Source organism: Carassius auratus, chromosome 40 (assembly GCF_003368295.1).
Source record: "Carassius auratus strain Wakin chromosome 40, ASM336829v1, whole genome shotgun sequence".
NCBI classification, from domain to species: domain Eukaryota; kingdom Metazoa; phylum Chordata; class Actinopteri; order Cypriniformes; family Cyprinidae; genus Carassius; species Carassius auratus.
In genome coordinates, this window is record NC_039282.1 from 4,928,371 (window position 1) to 4,949,353 (window position 20,983).

At 39.9% G+C, this 20,983-nt stretch overlaps 2 long non-coding RNA genes across 2 annotated transcripts; one reads left to right on the forward strand and one right to left on the reverse strand.

Annotated features, from left to right (window-relative positions):
• The first annotated feature begins 3,025 nt into the window (after positions 1-3,025).
• On the forward strand, positions 3,026-20,899 carry LOC113058985 (uncharacterized). The gene is made up of 4 exons (XR_003278044.1): positions 3,026-3,116; positions 20,200-20,532; positions 20,618-20,713; positions 20,816-20,899. It is a non-coding gene; the product is annotated as an uncharacterized LOC113058985 (long non-coding RNA).
• On the reverse strand, positions 4,836-5,599 carry LOC113058984 (uncharacterized). Its single transcript, XR_003278043.1, has 3 exons — positions 5,474-5,599; positions 5,195-5,348; positions 4,836-4,922 (listed from the first exon to the last, which is right to left on the reverse strand). It is a non-coding gene; the product is annotated as an uncharacterized LOC113058984 (long non-coding RNA).
• Positions 20,900-20,983: the final 84 nt, after the last annotated feature.

A 20,983-nucleotide genomic window follows, 5' to 3' on the forward strand; every position in this document is an offset into this window, starting at 1 on the left:
TGTGAAAAACATGATTGAGGCTGGTAGTATGTTTGAATTTCACAATTAATTTGGACAAAATACTCTTGGTGTACTGTTTTTTGCATACTATGTAGTAAGGATATATTCAATTTTTGGATGCAGTATTTTAATAGTATTTCATGATCACAAACAAATGAAGCTTTATAAAAATATTCATAATATACCATTTATAAAACCACAAAACTGGCACAGTGGTATGTATAAGCCATTATCGTTATTGTTATTATTTTCTAAAGAAAGCTAAATGTAAGATAAAAGTAAATACTGTAGATAAAATGTGCCTTCTATCTTCAATATTACATCTTTCCACCATGACACTTTGGTACTGTATAAGCCCTAAACTTAAAACAGACTAAATGTCTGTCAGTGAAGCCACTTTTCTAACTATAACAACTAATGCCTAAATATACTTTCCTAATCATATAAAAAGAAGAGTAAACGGTTTTCCACATGTATTTGAAGAAAGAATCTACTTCATCTTCATCCATGTTCTGGAGCCTTCAGACTTTGACACATATTTTTAGGAGCTGAGCAGGAGGGTTAAAATCAGTCCCTGCATGGGAAAGACTTTCAAATTAAACTTAGAACAGGAATTACATAATTTATTATAGACAAATAGTAAATTATTAAGGAAAAATCTATTGGATCATTTAAGATTTATTAGTGTTTCTTGAAGTTGAATCACAACTTGAATCAAAACGTTCTTACCACTTAGGTCCATTAAGGAAAGAAAGTCTTCTAATGCAGCATAATTGGAAACATTAAAAAACCTATTTGGATCTGCTATTTCCCTCATCTCTTGTATTACTTTGGGGTTAGACAGAATGCCTTGACCAACCTAAAGATAACATGATGTTAGTGCAGTTGTCTGGGTTCTGATTTATTTTGATAAACCATAATAAATGTATTAACTATTCAGTAACAAACTGTAAGTAATATATTTGATATGCATGTTGAACTAGGACAAGATTAAATAAATTACAGTAATCTATAATTGTAGCTTTAAATCTTTAAAATGAGATTATCTTAAATGCTACTGCAGTAAGCTGGGTACTTACTCCTATGGAATAGCGAGTGACACCTTTCATTTGTGGCATGTTCAAAACATCTGTAAGATTCATTGGATCTCCCAGCATTTGTCCATCAGACAATACAATTATAATTTTTTTATTATTTTTTGATCCATTCTAAGGCATGAAAATATCTGTGCTGTAAACAATGAAACCAGTATTGACCATATTAATATATCACCAACAAAAGTGCTGCATGCCAGTCAAACACTTGAGGTGGAAAATCTTTAATTTGTTTTAAATCATAATCTGTGAACTTACAGGACATGATGGATGGCTGAGGCGGTCTTTCTGATACTGAATATTTGCTGTATTTCTTTGACCTTTTGAAAGGCTCTAGCATGATTCTTACTGTCTAGCAGTGAGAGTTCGGTCCTGATCTCTACACCATATCGCAAAGTCACACTGAAGAGAAGAGATAGTTAGTTTTTTTGTACTTGGAAACAAAATGGCTGTAAATGTGTGTTTCATAAAATGTTTTAGTTTATACTCGCATTGAAACATGTTTTCCAAACATTGGACATGACTTTGTAGATGAAGTCTTTGGCTCTCTGAAAGTCATCATGTTCAATGCTACCAGAGCCATCCAGCACAAAAGCAATCTCTGTCCCAGCATCTACAAAAGACACACAATTTGATTCTGTGGTGGCTTTGTTTGAAGCAATTTTTTGTTTAAAAGTGAAAGTAAAGTGACATACAGTATATTGACCCATACTCAGAATTTGTGCTCTGCATTTCACCCATCCAAAGTGCACACACACATACACTGTGAGCACACACCCGGACCAGTGGCCAGCCAAATTTATGCTGCCGCGCCCAGGAAGCAGTTGGGGGTTCAGTGCCTTGCTCAGGGGCACCTCAGTCATGGTATTGCGGGTGGAGAGAGCGAATATAGGTCCGAATCTCTAACCATTAGGCCACGACTCCCTTTCTTAAATAGAAAATGCTCTCTGACTAAATATAAAATGTCTTAAACTGTGTTCCTAAGATGAACGGAGGTCTCATGGGTTTGGAACAACATGATGGTGAGTTATTAATGACATAATTTTGATTTATAACCCTTTAAGGATTCATATATGTTTAGTATGTGTGTTTGAATCTTCTTGCTTGAAACGTTTCTGACAACCAATTATTTGTCAAATGTATCATATTCTTGTTTTAGGAATCATGTCCAAAATTATACCCTGCATCTATCTATGGGGGTGGAGAAACATCGCAACACCCCACGAGAAGACAGTTTATAATTGGTCAAGACAACATTTGAGTCTAAATACCCAGGACACCATCAAATTTTTCTCTTAGCTTTTGCTTTTAGTCATGACTTTTAGCCATGTTTTTTGCCATTACTTTTTGCATTCTTTGAGTGCCATTCCAGCGTGCTTCAGCCACTGCTACTTAGACACGATGAGAAGAAACACCACATAGTCTCATCAAACTTTACTTCTGTTCTTTTACTTTAGTTTCTTTGCTTTTCCGTTGAGAGTTTCATGTTCTGAGTTAAGTTTTGCCAAACACTGTGACTGCACTGGTGTATCTAATATAATTTTAACTTCCTTGAGGAACTCAATGCGAGGGTGTCACAGTCTTCTGTCTTTCCGTCACTGTCTTCTGTGAGTGTTGTGTTTGTTTGGTGCCATGTGCTCTCTCCTGTCTTTTTCTGACCCCGCCCACCTTGTGACCTCATTATTGTTTAGTTGCACCTGTGTTTCTCCCTTGCTCCCGGACTCATTACCTTCACTTCGCACACCTGTTTCACTCACTCACACACACCTGGTGCCCATTGCCCTTGGCTATATATTCTCCTCTCTCACACCACTCTGTCTGGCTGGATTAATGTTTATTGTGATTTGTTGGTTGCTTCTGCTCATGTCCCTGTTGTTTGGTTCTGTTTTGTTTTTGCATTGTTGTTCTCATTTATTAAAAATAAGTTTCTTCCCTGCACTTGGACCCAGACCCCGTTCCTTCCGCACCGTGACAGAGGGTTAATTAAGTGATTGATGGCTGTTCATGTCCATGCAATTTCAGGTATTGCTGTAAACTTGGGATTTCATATTTTCATATTTTCTCTTAAACTCATTCTTTCCTAACTTTCTCTCTTCCTGCAACTTGTGTGAATGTGTGAGTGCGTGTGCATTGTGTTAGATTAGTTTATATGCCTTAAACTTATCTAAAACCTTATTCATATTGAAAAGTATCTTGTGTTTTGTGATTACAAGATAATGTCTTAAACTGCAGATCTTGTTACTCTGCTAATTAAGTGTTTTCCCTATACTTTGGATATTAATATCCAATGCAGATTTGATGTTCTATGACTCAGTCAATGAAATGCTGGGCATCTCAGTGACCAGCCGTAAAACATTGATTCTGTCCAAATTCCCTTTAAAATCTTAAATGATTCCCTTTGAGCTAAATTTACCTGTTTCCCTTACACTAATCATCAGCTAATACAACTAAACGTTAACATATTATAACCAAGGAGAAAGGCTGAAAGACTGTTGGCATGGCATATCAAGGCTCAACAAAATGAAAATGTGAAGTTAATGGTGTTTGTGTCACAGTTTCATTCGCGGATCCCTTGTCAGATATGACTGACTAGCCTTGGATAAGATTCCAAAAAGTTTCACACATACAGAACACATTACAGTCATTGATGCACAAACGCGGATATGTTCTACATGTCTACAGTATAAAGACTGAATAAACCTTAGAAACTCCAAAGGTGAAGTTTTCTCCTTGAGATGAAGCAGCCAGCACGCTCACACACTTCACTTTTTTTTGTTTAGAGTTAATCATTGTGCACAGATTAGTTTGTAATTGCTTCCCTAGTTGTATAATTGGGGGTTAAAATGTACAGAAGAAAGGAAAAAAATTGATAGACCATCCTGAAAAACTTGTTCTGTCTATTGGGGGCCTAATGCAGTTAATAATGCAGTTATTAGAGAGAAAGAGAGAGAGAGAGAGAGAGATTAAGCATGTGTGATTTACACAAGTACATGTGAGTCTGAGCATCTCTCATATAAGTGTTCGGCAGCAGTGTCTTAACAAATAGTGAGACTGTAAGTTCATCTGCTCCAACAAGAGTGCCATTATTACCTTACTAGTGAGAAATGTCATGTAACTTTTAAGTTTCTAAACTATTTTACTGATAACATTGTCATAGTACTGCTTACTACAGGTTTCTGTGTGCCCGTACTGTATGTGTGTGCCCTTGTAAAGAGGAGAGAGCAGGAGAAAGAGATTATGTGCTTTCCATGTGGCAAAAACATGGAAAGAATTTCTTGCTTTTATCCAATTGTTTACTATATTTATTTGCTAGGTCCGTGTCATTGTGCGTTTTGGTTATTTTGCTGCTGTAGCCTGTGAGGACTTTTGAAAAACTGAAGTCATTTGGCGAAATGATACTTTAGCTGTAATTGCATGGCTTAGAACCTTCGTCAGCCAAGATAAGTTAAAAACATTAGACACTCATTCATGGGTTCACGTTTACAAATCACATTTTTGTATTTTGCAGTTTTGTAGCTCTTTTTTTATTTTGTTGAAGACTCTTTTGATGTTTCTCATGTCTGTTCTATGCTTGATAAAGCTATGATTAATTTCATAATGTCAGATTTTAGAATGGGAACTATCCAATATATAAGACAAAACTGCCTTTCTCTACTATATAATGTAATGTTTGATGAAAACATTCTTACCATCAATTAAACTTTGTTCCAGTGAGGACTCAATGTCACCTAATTCTGCATATTTGGAAACCTTGTAAAACTTATCAGGATCTGCTATTTGTGTCATCTCTTCTATTGCTTCAGGTTTATCCAGAATGCCGCTACCAACCTAAAGATAACACAATGTTAGTGCAAGAGTGTGGATTTTTAGGTTTATTTTGTAAAACCACAATAAAATCAATAACTATAGAATAACAAATGTAATATAACTGATATGAATGTTTTAGTTGGACTCGTGAACCTAGAAGTGTCTTCAAAATTAAAATAAATGACAGTAATGTGCAATTGTAATTCTAACAGAGGATGTACCTTTTAAAAACATCTTAAGTGTGATTTATTATCTAAAATGCGGCTGTAATAAACAGTTAACAGGACACTTACTCCTATGGAATAGCGGGTGACACCTTTCATTTGTGGCATGTTCAAAACATCTGTAAGACCCATTGAGTCTCCTGCCATTTTCCCGTCAGACAATACAATTATTGATTTTTTGGAGTTATTTTTTTATCCATTCTCAGGGATGAAAATATCTGTGCTGTAAACAACCAATGAAACCATGAAATCAATGTATCACCAACAAAAGAGCTGCATGTCAATCAAACACTTAAGGTGTTAAGGTGTAAAATGTCAAGTATTTCACATCATAATCTGTAAACTCACAGGACATGATGGATGGCTGAGGCGGTCTTGGTGATCTTGCCAAGTTGCTGTATATCTTTGACCTTTAGCAAAGCTCTGACATGATCCTTACTGTCTAACAGTGACAGCTCTGTCCTGATCTTTGTACCAAATTGCACTATTGCAAAGTTACACTGAAGACAGAGGGGTTTTAAAATATATATTATACCTTTTAAATTTTATAAACAAAACTTATTAATAAACTTAAAACAACTTAGCTTAAAAACAAAAATGACTATAAATGTGTCTCATTTAAATGCTTTAGTTTATACTTGCATTGAAACATGTTTTCCAAACATTGGACATGACATTGTGGATGAAGTCTTTATCTCTCTGAAAGTCCTCCTGTTCAATGCTACCAGAGCCGTCCAGCACAAAAGCAATCTCTGTCCCAGCATCTACAAAATATGCACAGAAATGATGGTTTCTTGTTTTTCTTTGTTTTCCATGCCACCATCCTGATGTAATGAAGTAATTTATTTTTAAAGGCTGAACAAAGATTAGTACCATCATAATCCTTAACTTTATCTTTTGTGTCACTGTCTCTCCCAGATCTTTTAGAAGAGTCAAACTAAGATATTCTCTCAGATGGGCTCACCTTGACCAATCCATTTATCTTGATAATGATTGTTGTTGTTGTTTTTGTTGTTGACTGAGATGAAAGAGATTTAACAAAATCAGGTTAGTATTTCATCTGTTTGAAATTCCATCTGAAAAACCATTATAAATCATCCAATCTTACCGAATTCAGCCTGATTCATTTCATCTTTCCCAGTGGGATTTCCCATCAGTTTGCTATCTCCATTTAAATCCTCAATTACTGACTTCTTTATGCAAACTTCATTACACATCTTGAGATAAAAACATAGACACAGATCTAAATATTTAGTTTAATCTTCACAAAAGTCATTCCCTTTCATATTCCACTGTAATGTTCATCAAATAAATTTTAATGTCTTTTTAATGTTTTTTTTTATTAACTCACAGAGACAGAATCACTTTGAGACATAACTAAGAGAAAAGTGTTATTTTAAGAACAGTTTTCACTGGGGAAGTGCTGTCATTATGGTTTTGAGTGGAAATCAATGATCTTTATAAATGACTGAATTGCTCATTTCATCCTAAATGTCATCAAGTGGTGAGGCCACAGGAAGTGGTGGAGCAGTCATATTGCTCTTCCCTACTGACAGAGTGCATCATTACATAGACTGTAAGAAAAGTTGAATGACACTTCTCCACTTCCTTTCACTGCAGAAAGTGAAGCCAAAACGTCCCAGGTGACTCTCATCTTGTTCTGATTTAAATTGTTAATTTGGAGCCTGAGTCTTCATGATTGTGAGCTGGAGCTGCGTGTTAAAGTCCCACCCAAACTCCTGCAGGCCCAATTGGAAGAACACAATCATGGCACTATGTGGACTAAGTGGATTCGCTACAATAATTTATTTTTAATTAAAGTGGAACAGATTGCTAATTCGTTTGCATTGATGTTACACCTTTGGACACCTATCACACTGTTATAAAGTTATAAAGCGGCACTATGTTTGGGGCTAGAAGGGATACAGCTACGGCCAGATTGTCCTACTGTGTATGCACACATTAATATGGGTTCATTTTTGTTATGCAAAACAACAACAATTAATTACTGTATTTGTATTATTGTAAGGGTAGGTTTAGGGTTGGGGTAGGTGTAGATGTTAATAAAACACAATCTAATAAGTAGCAAATTAAATGTATTGATATTAATGTAAGGATTTTGAATCTCTTAAGGACCATAGTTGTATCCCTAGACACAACCCACTAGAATCTCGAACAACACATAACTGATAATAGCTGCTTTGCAAATGTTTGTGTGACAAGTTACTTGTGATTTCAAACATGTCCAAAAGAAGAAATTTGAACTGGAAGGTATTTGTTCTGTGAAACTAACATCCACCGGTCTGATTAATCACAACCCGTCTCTCTAGGTCGTCCTCAGACGAGCCTTCCATCGTTGCCTCCAGTCATCCCGATTCTCCATGCATCTGGCCAGTTCATTGGTGCTCTGGGCTCCTGCATCCCTCTTGAGTATGTCCACGTACGTTAGCGTGGGACGTCCTCTTGACCGATGGCCATGTGTTGGTTCCCATAGCACCAGCTTGCTGGCTGGCAGCTCTCAATGCCTTCGGCAATGTCCTGCAAGTCTCATTCTCCTCACAGCAATCTTATTGCTCACTCTTGGTACTCCCTCATACAGGATTTTATTGGTTACATGCTCACTCTTGCTGATGTTAAGCACTGCACGCAGCATCCTGGTGTAGCACCCGTCCAGGGACTTCTCTAAGGTTGGATTCAGGGTCCAGCATTCACTGCCATAGAGGAGAACGGACTCTACCGAGTTCCATACACTGTTCGTGCCGTTCAGGGCCCTCCATGCAAGTGCCTTCCTCACTTCTAGATCTTGCTCAGTTGAGTTGACCCATGCGCCCAGGTATTTGAAGTCCTCAACTTCTTTCAGCACAGTGTCTCCTGCTGTTATCAGAGGTTGATGTTCTGGTGGAAGGTTTTAGGTCATGACCTCAGTTTTCTTTGCATTTATCCTAAGGCCAACCTTGGTGCACTCTAGCCCTACCCTGTGTAGTAGTTCCTGTGCTTGTTCCATGTTGTCGGAGAGCAGACTGATGTCATCTGCATAGTCAAGGTCTGTCAAGACTACTGCCGGGTGTCGACTTGACTTCCTTGGTGTCAGCGTGAAGCCAAGTTCCTGCTCTCGCCCACTGATTGCCTTCTTGAGCGCATAATCAAGGAATATGATGAAGAGGAAGGGGGCTAGTGTGTCCCCAACCCATGGCTGTGGTAAAAGTGTGTGATATTAAACACTATGAAACGTGATGGACAGGTTAGGATGAAAAAATAAATGAGCTAGGGTGTGCCATATTTATCCTTTGTTAAAACAACAATTACTTTATTATAGTAATGTATGAGCTGACATTACGTAACTCACGTTGCAAAAAACAAAAACACATCCTGAGAGTTTTTACTGCTGGATGAAATCTATTAGAATGCAGTTATAACATAATTCAAGATATGTTATAAGAGTTCTTAGATTTATAGTGGCATTACTTAATGCTAGTATTTCCTGTCGATGTTTAAGTACAGAGATGAAGACTGCTATTTAGTGGTCGGGATATAAACTCAAAACGAAACAACTGCCATGAATCTATAATGTCATGGATGCCATGATTTTTTTTTTTTTTTTTTTTTATATTCCATTTTTGAGAATCGATACAGTATCACCAAACAGAATATTGTGATACTCACGTGTATCGATATTTTCTTTTTTTCTCAGAATGGGAGTGGTAATTTTCACTGCTCACGATTGGCCCAGCATTAACTTGTACGCCTTTCCCCTGGTTGCCCTCAGGACATCAGATGGGACAAGGAAGTCAGATTTTCAGTCCTCCTTTTGGCCCCACTCTGGAGGAATCACAAACGGTTCACAAAAGTTGATTCTGCTGAAGACAGACCTCCTCTCTCAAGCAAGAAGCATGATTTGGCATTCCCGGCCAGAGCTATGGAGACTTCAAGTTTGGTCCCTTGAAAGGACTCTTTACAATTCCCCGCCAGTTTGACCAATACCATTTCGGAGCCTAGAGCCCTATCTACGATACGCCTCTATACCCTCGAATGTTCATTCTCTTCTGACTGGTCTGCAGCACGGAACAAGGACCCGTCCTCTTGTAACGTGTCCTAAGTGCTAATCTTTCTACAGGAGCTGCTGGACAAGGGGCGCACCCCTTCCACGTTAAAAGTGTATGTGGGAGGCATCATGCTGCATCAGGACCTCTGGCCCATTTCACCTCTCAGAGCAGATTTTTGTGTCCTGGCATATGCCTCACAGGCTTACAGTGTCCTGTAGGAGTGAGAGCCTACTCCAGCAGTGGAATGGCCTACATCTAGGCTTGGTTCAGTGAGATTTCTATTGGTGATATCTGTGCATCCGCCAACTGATCGTTTGCATCACAAGGTTTTATAATTTGGATGTCCCCGCCTTGCAGGTGTGAATTTTGTCCACTTAAGTTTACCTAATTCCCTCTCTAAGTGGAGAAGGTTTTATTATATAGTCCTCGGCCTTGGGTCTCATTATTAGCTCATGCAACAGAAAAGATCATTCAAAAGGGAATGCTCTTGTTACTAATGTAATCTTAGTTTCTTGAGATAAGGGAACAAGCATTGTGTAAGTTGCCATGCTATAAGGCTGCATGAGAGTCAATGACTGTCACTATCATTTGAAAAATTCTGACGAAATGGCTCTCAGGGTCAACTTATATAGCTGTCAGCTCCACCCCATTTGGTGGGTTGAAGCTCCGTTGGTTTGTGCAGCCACACTAAATTAAACAAATCTTGCTTCAGTATCATCCTGATTAAACAGGAGTTTATAGAAATATATAGTTTGGTATATAGAACTAGTTTGGTATATATTAATGCCTACATGTCATAATGTATTGTCATCGCATGTATCAGAATTAGGCTATCTATTTGCTCGCACACAAGCAGCTCCATTTCATCTCTGAGACGATTTCTGTCTTTTCGCTTGCCAAATTCCGCCATGTAACTCAGTGACTTGTGTGACTCAGTGTATCTCAGTGTGGTATGAGAACTATGAAGGTATTTTTGATTCAAATTAACTGAGCACCTGTGGCAGTGCGATTTGTAGTTGTAGAGAAAAGCCACACATGTGTATCAGTAAATTTGAAGTCACAGAGTGAAATGTTTTAAGAGTTGCAAACCTGTAGCCTTTTTTTCTCTCCCACAAACACAACACAACAGTTACACCTTCTCAAATTCTTCATTGCAGGTGCACAAATCCTATTCTACAAATCACACATTTAGAAACTTGTACGCTCACATTTTTGAAACAATTGCTGCAGTGAATGTGGTGCAAAACGCATTTACACACCCGCATCAAGAAATGTGCAGTCGTGGAGAAATGTTGAACATCCGCAAATCAGTACGTGAATTCATCAAATGAGAGTTGCACACTTGTAGAATATTTTCTCAGAATGTCTTGTATATTTTTCTAACACAAACACAAAGTACATAACTACAGCTGCTTGAATCTGCTGCGATGAAGCTCAAACACTGTTTTTTCGCTTTCAAGCGACAAGTTTCGCGCTCTCCCTTTTGCACCGAGATATTTGGTTCAAAAGTGATGTGTGCATCTGTAGAGGTAGTGGGCGGGACTGTTTAGAGATTACAGAATTTCAGCCAATCAGAAGAGCTTACTGAGCCAGTAGATATACGCCCCAAGCAGTTTTACGCCCCTGTTGTTCCTCATGCGTCCAGTAGGGGAAGGCAGTATATTAGTATATGAGCCCAGTCATTTATAAGAACAGCAGACCATATCTATATGTATGATAGCAGCAGACCTTCTTGTAGCGATACGGATGAGGTATGTTAAATAATCTGCTAAAGTACTTGTTGTTGATTGTATTGTGTAATGATGCAACATTTATTATTTATAAAAGATTGATCAATTAAATAAGAAAGAATAGCGATATCAATTCAAAAGATGGATCAGTTTATTTCGAGAGGCAAAAGTACTTGATTGAGTCAGATGTTCTGTCTGACTCAAACTTAACTAACCACAGTCTATCATCAATGGACAAAAAAAAGAAAAGAAACATGACATCCTGCCATTATTTATAAATAATTTTATAAATAACCATTGTTTTCTACCACTATGCAACTTTTGCTTTTTTATTTATTTTTATCAGTGAGTGGGATCACTTTGACCGCAGGATAAAGAAACAATTAAAGAAGAGTGGCAAACCATTGGAGAGTCATCTACAGGAGTCATGCTGTTAAGAAATAACCAAGTCATGGTGTTAATAAAAATTTTTTGTGAACAACAATATTGTCTTTCTTTTAAATGACCCTTGGAACTTTAGAAAATTGTTAAATTTTGTTGGTCTTCATAAAATGCTATGTAGAACATGTTCTGTTGCTGTATAACGAGCAATTGTGAATTGTAAAGCAAATATTTCATTTAGGATCCATATGATTACACAGTACTGTATGTCTAATGGCCTGAATATGGTTAATATCTAAATATAACTTAATATAAATTCACAACATATATCATTCAATCTCTGTATATAAAAACAGTTTATAAATATATATAAATAATACATTTTACAGTAGGTCATAGGTCTGCAGCCTTCCCCTACTGGACGCATGAGGAACAACAGGGGCGTAAAACTGCTTGGGGCATATATCTACTGGCTCAGTAAGCTCTTCTGATTGGCTGAAATTCTGTAATCTCTAAACAGTCCCGCCCACTACCTCTACAGATGCACAAATCACTTTTGAACCAAATATCTCGGTGCAAAAGGGAGAGCGCGAAACTTGTCGCTTGAAAGCGAAAAAACAGTGTTTGAGCTTCATCGCAGCAGATTCAAGCAGCTGTAGTTATGTACTTTGTGTTTGTGTTAGAAAAATATACAAGACATTCTGAGAAAATATTCTACAAGTGTGCAACTCTCATTTGATGAATTCACGTACTGATTTGCGGATGTTCAACATTTCTCCACGACTGCACATTTCTTGATGCGGGTGTGTAAATGCGTTTTGCACCACATTCACTGCAGCAATTGTTTCAAAAATGTGAGCGTACAAGTTTCTAAATGTGTGATTTGTAGAATAGGATTTGTGCACCTGCAATGAAGAATTTGAGAAGGTGTAACTGTTGTGTTGTGTTTGTGGGAGAGAAAAAAAGGCTACAGGTTTGCAACTCTTAAAACATTTCACTCTGTGACTTCAAATTTACTGATACACATGTGTGGCTTTTCTCTACAACTACAAATCGCACTGCCACAGGTGCTCAGTTAATTTGAATCAAAAATACCTTCATAGAGAACAGCTCCAGTCAACACTGTAAAGCCCTGCAGAGAGTTGTGCGCTTATCAGAGCGCATCTCCGGGTCTACTCTCACCTCTCTGCAGGACATCTACCTCAAACGCTGCAGAAGCAGAGCTGGTAAAATCATTAAAGACTCCACCCAGCCCAGTAACCATCTTTTCACTTTGCTGCCATCTGGTAAGCGCTTCTGTAGCCTGATGGCAAAAACAGACACTCAGGAGGAGTTTCTTCCCCCAGGCCATCAGGCTCTTAAACTCGAAACCAGCCTCTTAACATCTTCACGTCTCCACTTAATATTCACTTATTAGTAAGATTTTCATCATTCTCTACCTCACATTGACATACTGGAAGTGTCCACCTGTTTGCACATTTGCCTCTTGTACATCCCAGTGTATCTTAATATTTAAGACTACAGTATAATGCACATATGCACATTGCCTCTTGTACATCCCTGGGTATCTTAATATTTAAGACTACAGTTTACTTTCATGCACATTATTTCCGTTCTATGTTTAATTCTAAATATTTTATTCTTATATTTTTATTGTTTACTTTTATTTCAATCTTTCATAGCTATATTTATGTATATTTTCATCTGTGTTGTATTCTTTATTAATTGCACTGTCCATGGAGCAGACCTGACTCCCATTTCACTGCTGGTTAAATATGCTAATTGTGTATGTGACAAATAAGAATGTTGAATCTTGAATAAATAGCAAATCTTTCATGGCACGAGCGCAACTGGATATTAAAGGGAATGAAAGAAGAAGCTCTGATTGGTTTATTGCACGTCACGCCCAAAAAACACCCATAATTCATTAAGAGAATAGGGACAACCTGTTTAGACCATGCGCCCAGGCGCGCCAACTGTTTTTTCATCATTAAAATAGCAAAAGGATTTGGATATGCCCTGAGTGCACCTGTGCCGTGCGCTTTACACTTTGCGTTTAGATTGTTAAAATAGGGCCTATAGAAATTAACCCTCTATTGCATGAAATATTACTTAGATATGGTAAAAAATGTTTTGCATGTTTTTATTACTTAAAATTAGCTAAATAACAGATATATAAAAAAAAAATGTAAAAAAAGTTTAAACGGGGGTCGTTGGTATAATTGTTGCCATGTGGAAAGTACCATAAAATCAACATTATTTTCATAAAACTAATTTTATATAAAACAAGACTCAACAAATCCATCTCATACTTAGTGAAATGTTTAAACAAACATTTATACAGTGAAAACATTATATAATTTCAACAGTTATCTGAAATGTCTGGTAATAATAACCAGGAACCTGGAACCCGGAACCTGTCTCGCTGAAATACACTATTCATTAGTTTAATTTCATTTCATTCTCTTCATGCTTTGTGAAAGTCAACAAAGCAGTTCCTCTCTGCAGTGAAGCAGAGGAAAACTGCACACTTGGAGCACTTGCTTCTCGCAATGCCCAGTGGTCTGTGTGGTTTCTGCAGACAGGATCTAGCTTAAATTACAAAATAATAAAAATTATAATGTTTTTACCTTTAAAATATAAGCAAAAGTTGTAAACATAGTCTAAGAGTAGTTTCATGCTCAATGGGACTCCATTAGGTTGAATGCACCAGGACGTTTCCATATTTGCATATAGTTGCCATATGGCAACAAATGTATTTTAGCATATTACAAAAAACTTTTACAATCAAAACTGAATTTAATGTTAAAAAATTAAAGTTTACTTAACCCAGACAGTGATTACATTTTTTTTATTTGATGAAAATTTTTCAAAACTCTGAATAAAAGGCAATCTTCAGGGGCCCCAGACAGTGATGTTTGCATGTCAATGTCCATAAGCTCCGATCTGTTCATCCTGACGATCCATGCGGCCGTGGTTACCGGCGAACATCTGTTTCAGACTGGCTGCACTCGCTGAATCCATGGTGTGGTCAGATGGTTCTGTCATGGCTCGAAAGAACAGTCAAGGATTCAATAGCAAGTGAATAGTGTTTATTGACACAAAAGAACAGAGGTAGAGTAGGTCCAAAGAACGCAAGCAGAATCCAATACCCGGGCTCGGCAACGCAGGACTCAGGGGCAGACAGCTAGCAGGAGACCAGCACACAATCCTCCTAACAAGGCAGAAATCCAAACAGACACCAGGAACTGGGGCGAGGAGAAATTAGGAGCTTTCCGACCAGAGAACCTCCACAACCATCTGTCAAAGACAAGACGGAGTGACAAACAATATGTAGGACATACTCATTCAAAACAGCTGGCGCTGATCAGTTCATCAGCAGAATCCGAGCCGCACTCATGAGCCGCAATCATTCAACCCACGTGCACCCACATAGCGAGGGCGAGTGTCACAGTGTCTGGGTTGTGTTCCCTGGGTTTCCACTAGATGTCCTCCTTTCCCACAGTGTCTGTCACTTTATGAACTGTCTGTTCCTTTATTTGGTCACCTTCCTCCTTTTTTGGGTTAATTGATTATTCCCCACCTGTCTCCAGTTCCCTAATTACTTTCTGTGTATTTATATCCGGCCTGTCTGAGTATGTGTCACGGAGTCCTTGTCTTATGTCTTACGCAATCCGTAGTCTTGCTCTTGCCGTGTGTTCTTGTCTGTTTTTCATGTTGATTGGATACTCTGGTTTTGACCCTGGATGGACTGTTTACCCCTTTGGATTACCCCTTAATAAACACCATACCCGCACTTGGATCTCTCTGTGTATTCCTGTATCGTGACAGAAGGACTCCGTCAAAGCGAAGATCCAGCGGTATGTCGGTTGTTGCTTCTTCCCCAGCCACCGAACGGGAGAGAAGCGCTCGTTTTGAGGGAACCCGCCTGGTCGTGTTCCCAGGAGGGAACGGCCGAGAGGAGGCTCAACATCGCTCTCCACCGTGGCCTCCCTTCGACCAAAGGCTAGTATGGGACGGACCAGAGCCACCGTCTCACCATGGCGGACGGAGAGGGGAGAAGCGCACATCCGCAATGGTGGCGCCACTGCCAATGATGGCCGCCAGTCCAGCGCCACGAGGCAGGATGGATGCCAGCACAGCGCCACAGCACAAAGTGGTCACCAGTCCAGCGCCACGGTGCAAGATGGCTGCCAGCTCAGCGCCAAAGCCCAAGATGGCCACTGACACATTTCTGGATTATTTCTCTATGCTGTCAAAGATCCTCGAGATTCCCAAAACTGTTCACCCAAGATGGCCACCGGTCCAGCGCCACAACCCAAGATGGCCGCCAGCCTAGTACCACAGCACAAGATGGCCGCTAACCCTGCGCCAATGCCCAAGATGGCCACTGGTCCAGAGCCACGGTCCAAGATGGCCGCCCGTCCAGAGTAATGGCCCAAAATGGCCGCCAGTCCAGCGCCACAGCACAAGATGGCCGCTAAACCCAGCGCCAATGCCCAAATTGGCCACCGGTCCAGTGCCACAGCACAAGATAGTCGCCAGCCCAGCACCACAGCCCAAGATGGCTGCCTGGACAGAGTCATGGCCCAAGATGGCTGCTTGCCCAGTGCCGCTGCACAGGATGACAGTCACAGCTGACCCTCTGGAGTCGAGTCAGGTTCCAGTTGACCCTCCAGAGTCGAGTCAGGTTCCAGTTGACCCTCCAGAGTCGAGTCAGGTTCCAGTTGACCCTCCAGAGTCGAGTCAGGTTCCAGATGACCCTCCAGAGTCAGGGCTAGTCACCGCTGACCTTCCAGAGTCAGGGCTAGTCACTGCTGACCTTCCAGAGTCAGGGCCAGTCACCGCTGACCTTCCAGAGTCAGGGCTAGTCATCGATGGCCTTCCAGAGTCAGGGCTAGTCATCGATGACCTTCCAGAGTCAGGGTTAGTCATCGATGACCTTCCAGAGTCAGGGCTAGTCACTGGTGATCTTCAAGGATTGAGTCAAGTCACTGGTGATCTTCAAGGACAGAGTAAATTCACCAAGGATCTTCATGAGCAGTGTCGACTCAGCACCGATCTTCTGGAGTCCAGTATGCACACCGTGGGATTGCCAGATTGTCTTCCTCCCGTTGGTCGGACCACACGGTTGTGGTGGTCTTCCGTTCCGCCCTGGAGGACTTTGGCTTCGACCACAAGGACATGGTGGTCTTCTGCTCCACCCTGGGGGACTCTCGCCCTGACTACATGGTTGTGGTGGTCTTCTGCCCCACCCTGGAGAACTCTGGCTTCGACCACAAGGATGTGGTGGTCTTCTGCTCTGACCTGAGGGTCTCTCGCCCTGACTACACGGTTGTGGTGGTCTTCAGCCCTGCCCTGGAGGACTCTGGTCTCGACCACAAGGACGTGGTGGTCTTCTGCTCCGCCCTGGGGGGCTTCATGTTGTTTTTTGCTTTTTGTTTTTATGTTCACACCTGTCCCTGTTCCTCTCTGTTAGTCTGGCCCTCCGTCCCTCCCCCTGAACCCCCTCCGGTCCTCCTCCCTCCTGGTCTCCCTGTTTTGTGTTCACACTTCTGGGGCCTGTTCTTCGTACGTTGCTAACTCAGTTAGCTGGATTTGAATGTTGACGATTTGGCGTGATCTTGGATCATTTGGTTCTTCGAAGCTAATCCTGGAGCTGCTGTCATAGCAACAGGTCCGTAAGCTTAAACCTGCTCGGGAGCAGGCTTATTTCATGTAAACAGGATTAGATCGCTTCTTTTCAACCAGAACTGATACTCAAAATATGTCTGCTACCACCGCTACTTTATTACAAGAGTATCGTACTGATCCAGGGACAATAATTTAAAATAATAATCATTAAAAAAAATGTTTTTAAATTATATAAAAATGCTGTGTAGTCCATAACAGCATACTATAGACACAGCCAGTTTCACTCACTGAAATATTTATTTGTCATAAAATTATTACTTCATTACTGTATTAGAGTCTTACACACATGCTACAGATAATGGAGTCGTGCATTATTTTGAGTGATGACTGCTATTATAAGAGTGGCTTGATGGAGCGCAGATGCAGATAACATGATATTGATCCTTAAGAAACTTTCATTAATGCGGTCACATAACAAATCTGTCCAAATATAAAATGAAATGAATAGATAATTTCTACATTGAAATAAAAATGTAAAGACTGCACAACTATTATAAATTGTGAATCTAAATAATTGGGAATCATGAAAAAAATAAAATAAAAACATGTATCTATTATCTGTTTCGTGTATCTATTATAACATTTATGTAGTTTTGTTTGCTTGGCTGTTTCCTTATAAAAGTCCAGAAATTTGTCAAGTTTTTCTTCAGGTGTCGTTTTAAATTATATGACGTCATTACATTGCCGTCTTGCCACCAGCCAATCGCTGCACTGCTGATCATGGTTTCAAGTATCGATACATAACCCCTTTTAAGACAACACATGAATGCGCAATTATCTCAGATAACTCAATCCAGCGATACTAATCATACACAAAAGGTGTGTTCGAAGAACCCAATTAGCCGGATCATGATTAGCACTATGATATCATCTTGGATGTGTCATTTGATCTCGGATGTAATAAGCAACGAAGAACAGGCCCCTGGTGTCTGTTCCCCATGTTTTTCCTTTCTGGCCCTCCGTCCCTCCGTCCCTCCACCTGAGCCTCCACCTGTCCGCCTTTCTCCTGGTCACTGTTTTGTGTCTGTCGTGGAGAGTCTGAGAGCCGCTCCGTAGGGGGGGGGGATTCCCTGGGATTCCACTTGATGTCCTCCTTTCCCACGGTGTCTGACACTTTATGAACTGTCTGTTCCCTTATTTGGTCACCTTCCTCCTTGTTTGGGTTAATTGATTATTCCCCACCTGTCTCCAGTTCCCTAATTACTTTCTGTGTATTTATAACCGGTCTGTCTGAGTATGTGTCACGGAGTCCTTGTCTTATGTCTTATGCTAATCCATAGTCTTGCTCTTGCCGTGTGTTTTTGTCTGTTTTTCATGTTGATTGGATACTCTGGTTTTGACCCTGCCTGGACTGTTTACCCCTTTGGATTACCCCTTAATAAATATCATACCCGCACTTGGATCTCTCTGTGTATTCCTGTATCTCCGATCGTGACAGCGAGTCAATCAATCCATGAACCGTGACATTTATGCTGCGGCACCCGGGGAGCAGTTGGGGGTTCGATGCCACTGTACATGCACTGCCTCACCCACAATTCCTGCCGACCCGAGACGCGAACTCACCCTTCGATTGCGAGACCGACTCTCTAACCATTAGGCCACGACTTCCCACATATTGTTGTTCAATGCTATGTCTTGGAGCAAGGATCCTCAAATCTGGCCCACGAGATCCACTTTCCTGCAGAGTTAAGCTCTAACCCTAATCAAACACATCTGAGCATGCTAATCAATGTCTTCAGGATCATTAAGAAAATCACAGGTAGGTGAATTTGATCAGGGTTGGAGCTAAATTCTGCAGCGCATTGGCCCTCCAGAGCAAGATTTGAGGAACCCTGTCTTAGGGGGCTTTTACACTGGGCTCGTTTGTTGCGGTCCGAGACCGAGCGTGATTGTTCCCGGTGCTGCCCGCAGCATTGGTCTGCTTTCACACTTAATAGTTGTATCGAACCCAGGTGCTTTTGCAGTCAACTTATGTCAAACGCACACGGAAACGCATGAAGAACAGAACGCAACTGAGCATAGTTGTAATTTGTTTTGTTATTTTGGTTCTATTATGCACAGCATAGTGAATGACAACTGCATTTATGTTCATTGCATGGTGTAGTTCACCACATATCCAGCACATATCAATGTTCCCCTGCCACTCATGGTTCCCGTGTGTTGACGAAACAATGATATTGACAATGTTACGCATGCCCCTTGCCTTGCCTTGCCGTACTGTGCCCTGTCTTGGCCTGCCTGCCTGTTCTTACCCCTCTGGGTAGTTTTTTTTTTGTGTTTTTTTTATTTTATTTGGTGAGTTATAAGTAAATGCTCTTATCTTCCTGCATTTGAGTCCTCACCTCATCCCTTCACCCAACCGTGACACATGCCACATGGGTTTCTGGGACTCCTAACACAGAAGTGAATCTCAAGAGTGCTTAAAGGAAACTCTGTGGTTAGCCAGTTTCAAAACTGTCACATGCTTTGTGTGGTCCTGCAAATAAATGAAAAAAAGAAAAGAAAAAAAAACATCACTTGAGAAAGGCAACTTGGCTTTAGCTGGGGCAGGGTAGATGTGTTTGAGACTGTTGTGGCCATTCCAACCACAATTAGTTCAGTTAGATTACCATGCCTTTGTGTCTTTGTATATGTGTTCAAGTTTCATTCATTCATTCATTTCTTTCTTTCTAATTGGATAGTACACCCCAAAATGCAATTCTGTCATAATTTACTCACCCTCATGTCATTCCAAACTTTTATGACTTTCTTTATTCTGTGGGACATTAAAAGAAGATATTTTGAAGAACACTGCCTATCACTGTATCAACACACATTTCTAAAAAAAAAAAAAGTAAAGATCTTTTTTTAAAAGGGACGATTCTTGTGAGGTGAGGGTGAATGCTATATTAACAGACAACTACAGGTCTTTTGCAGGACAAAGAGTTGGTGGATATTGCATGATATATCATGAAGAGCAGTGCGTGTCTATATGTGCTTTTACAGGAAATAACACGTGAATATTTGTGTGAATTTTTGACTACTACTTTGACTTAGGCTTCTATTAGTTCTTGGTGAATGTCACTGGCATTCTTGCTTCACAAGTATGATGTACATTTCACAGCTTTGGATATTTTTTGGTGCTCTGATGTCTTCAAACAGTAAGTTATAGATAGAAATATGTCTTCTGTGTCAATAACTGTGAGAGATCGGATCAATAACATTTTGATGCTGTTGTTCTGTTTAGCTCTGGACCTCAGGAATACAAGATGCACAGACGTTACCATCAGAGCCTCTCTGAAATCTGAAGTCTCTCTCCCATGTCACTTTAATATAAGCCATTACAATAAAACAGAGGAAATAAAATGGAGCCACCATTCCAGTCTTGTAACGATCAAAAACAATGGCATTATCTACTTCCATAATCCTAGTGAAGGACGAGTGAGCTCTTTTCCTAATCTGGCCAGGGGAGGAAACTTCTCCATCCTCATCCATGATCTGCAGTCTTCAGACATCGGCACCTACTTTTGTGAGCTGAACAGTGAATGCTGGAGGGTGAAGATCATGGAATTGCCAGAAAGTAAGATTAATTAATTTATTGGAGACAAATAATAAATTAGTAAGACATCAGATGAATGATTTACAACATTAATTGCCTTTTTCAGAAACTGAACAGCTGAACTCTAATCACAACTCCTGGTTATACTTTTTTGCTGGAGCTGGAATTTTCACTCTTCTTTTTGTTATATTCAATCGCATTGGTAAGCAGTACTTTTAATTCACTATCCACAGCCAAATTCAAATAACCAGTATTAGCCAAATAATAAATCCTCCTGTTTATTTGTTTTTAAAACAATATTCAGGCTTACAAAACTGTTTACAGTCTTCAACAGAAAAGTGCATGAGATCATCCAAATCTAGCTCTACGAAAGAAGAATGCCATGAAGGTAAATTCAGTAAAATATAATTATTCAAGATTTTAAGATTTATTATTATTTTAATTCTGAATAAAGTATAAACAGGTTAATTAT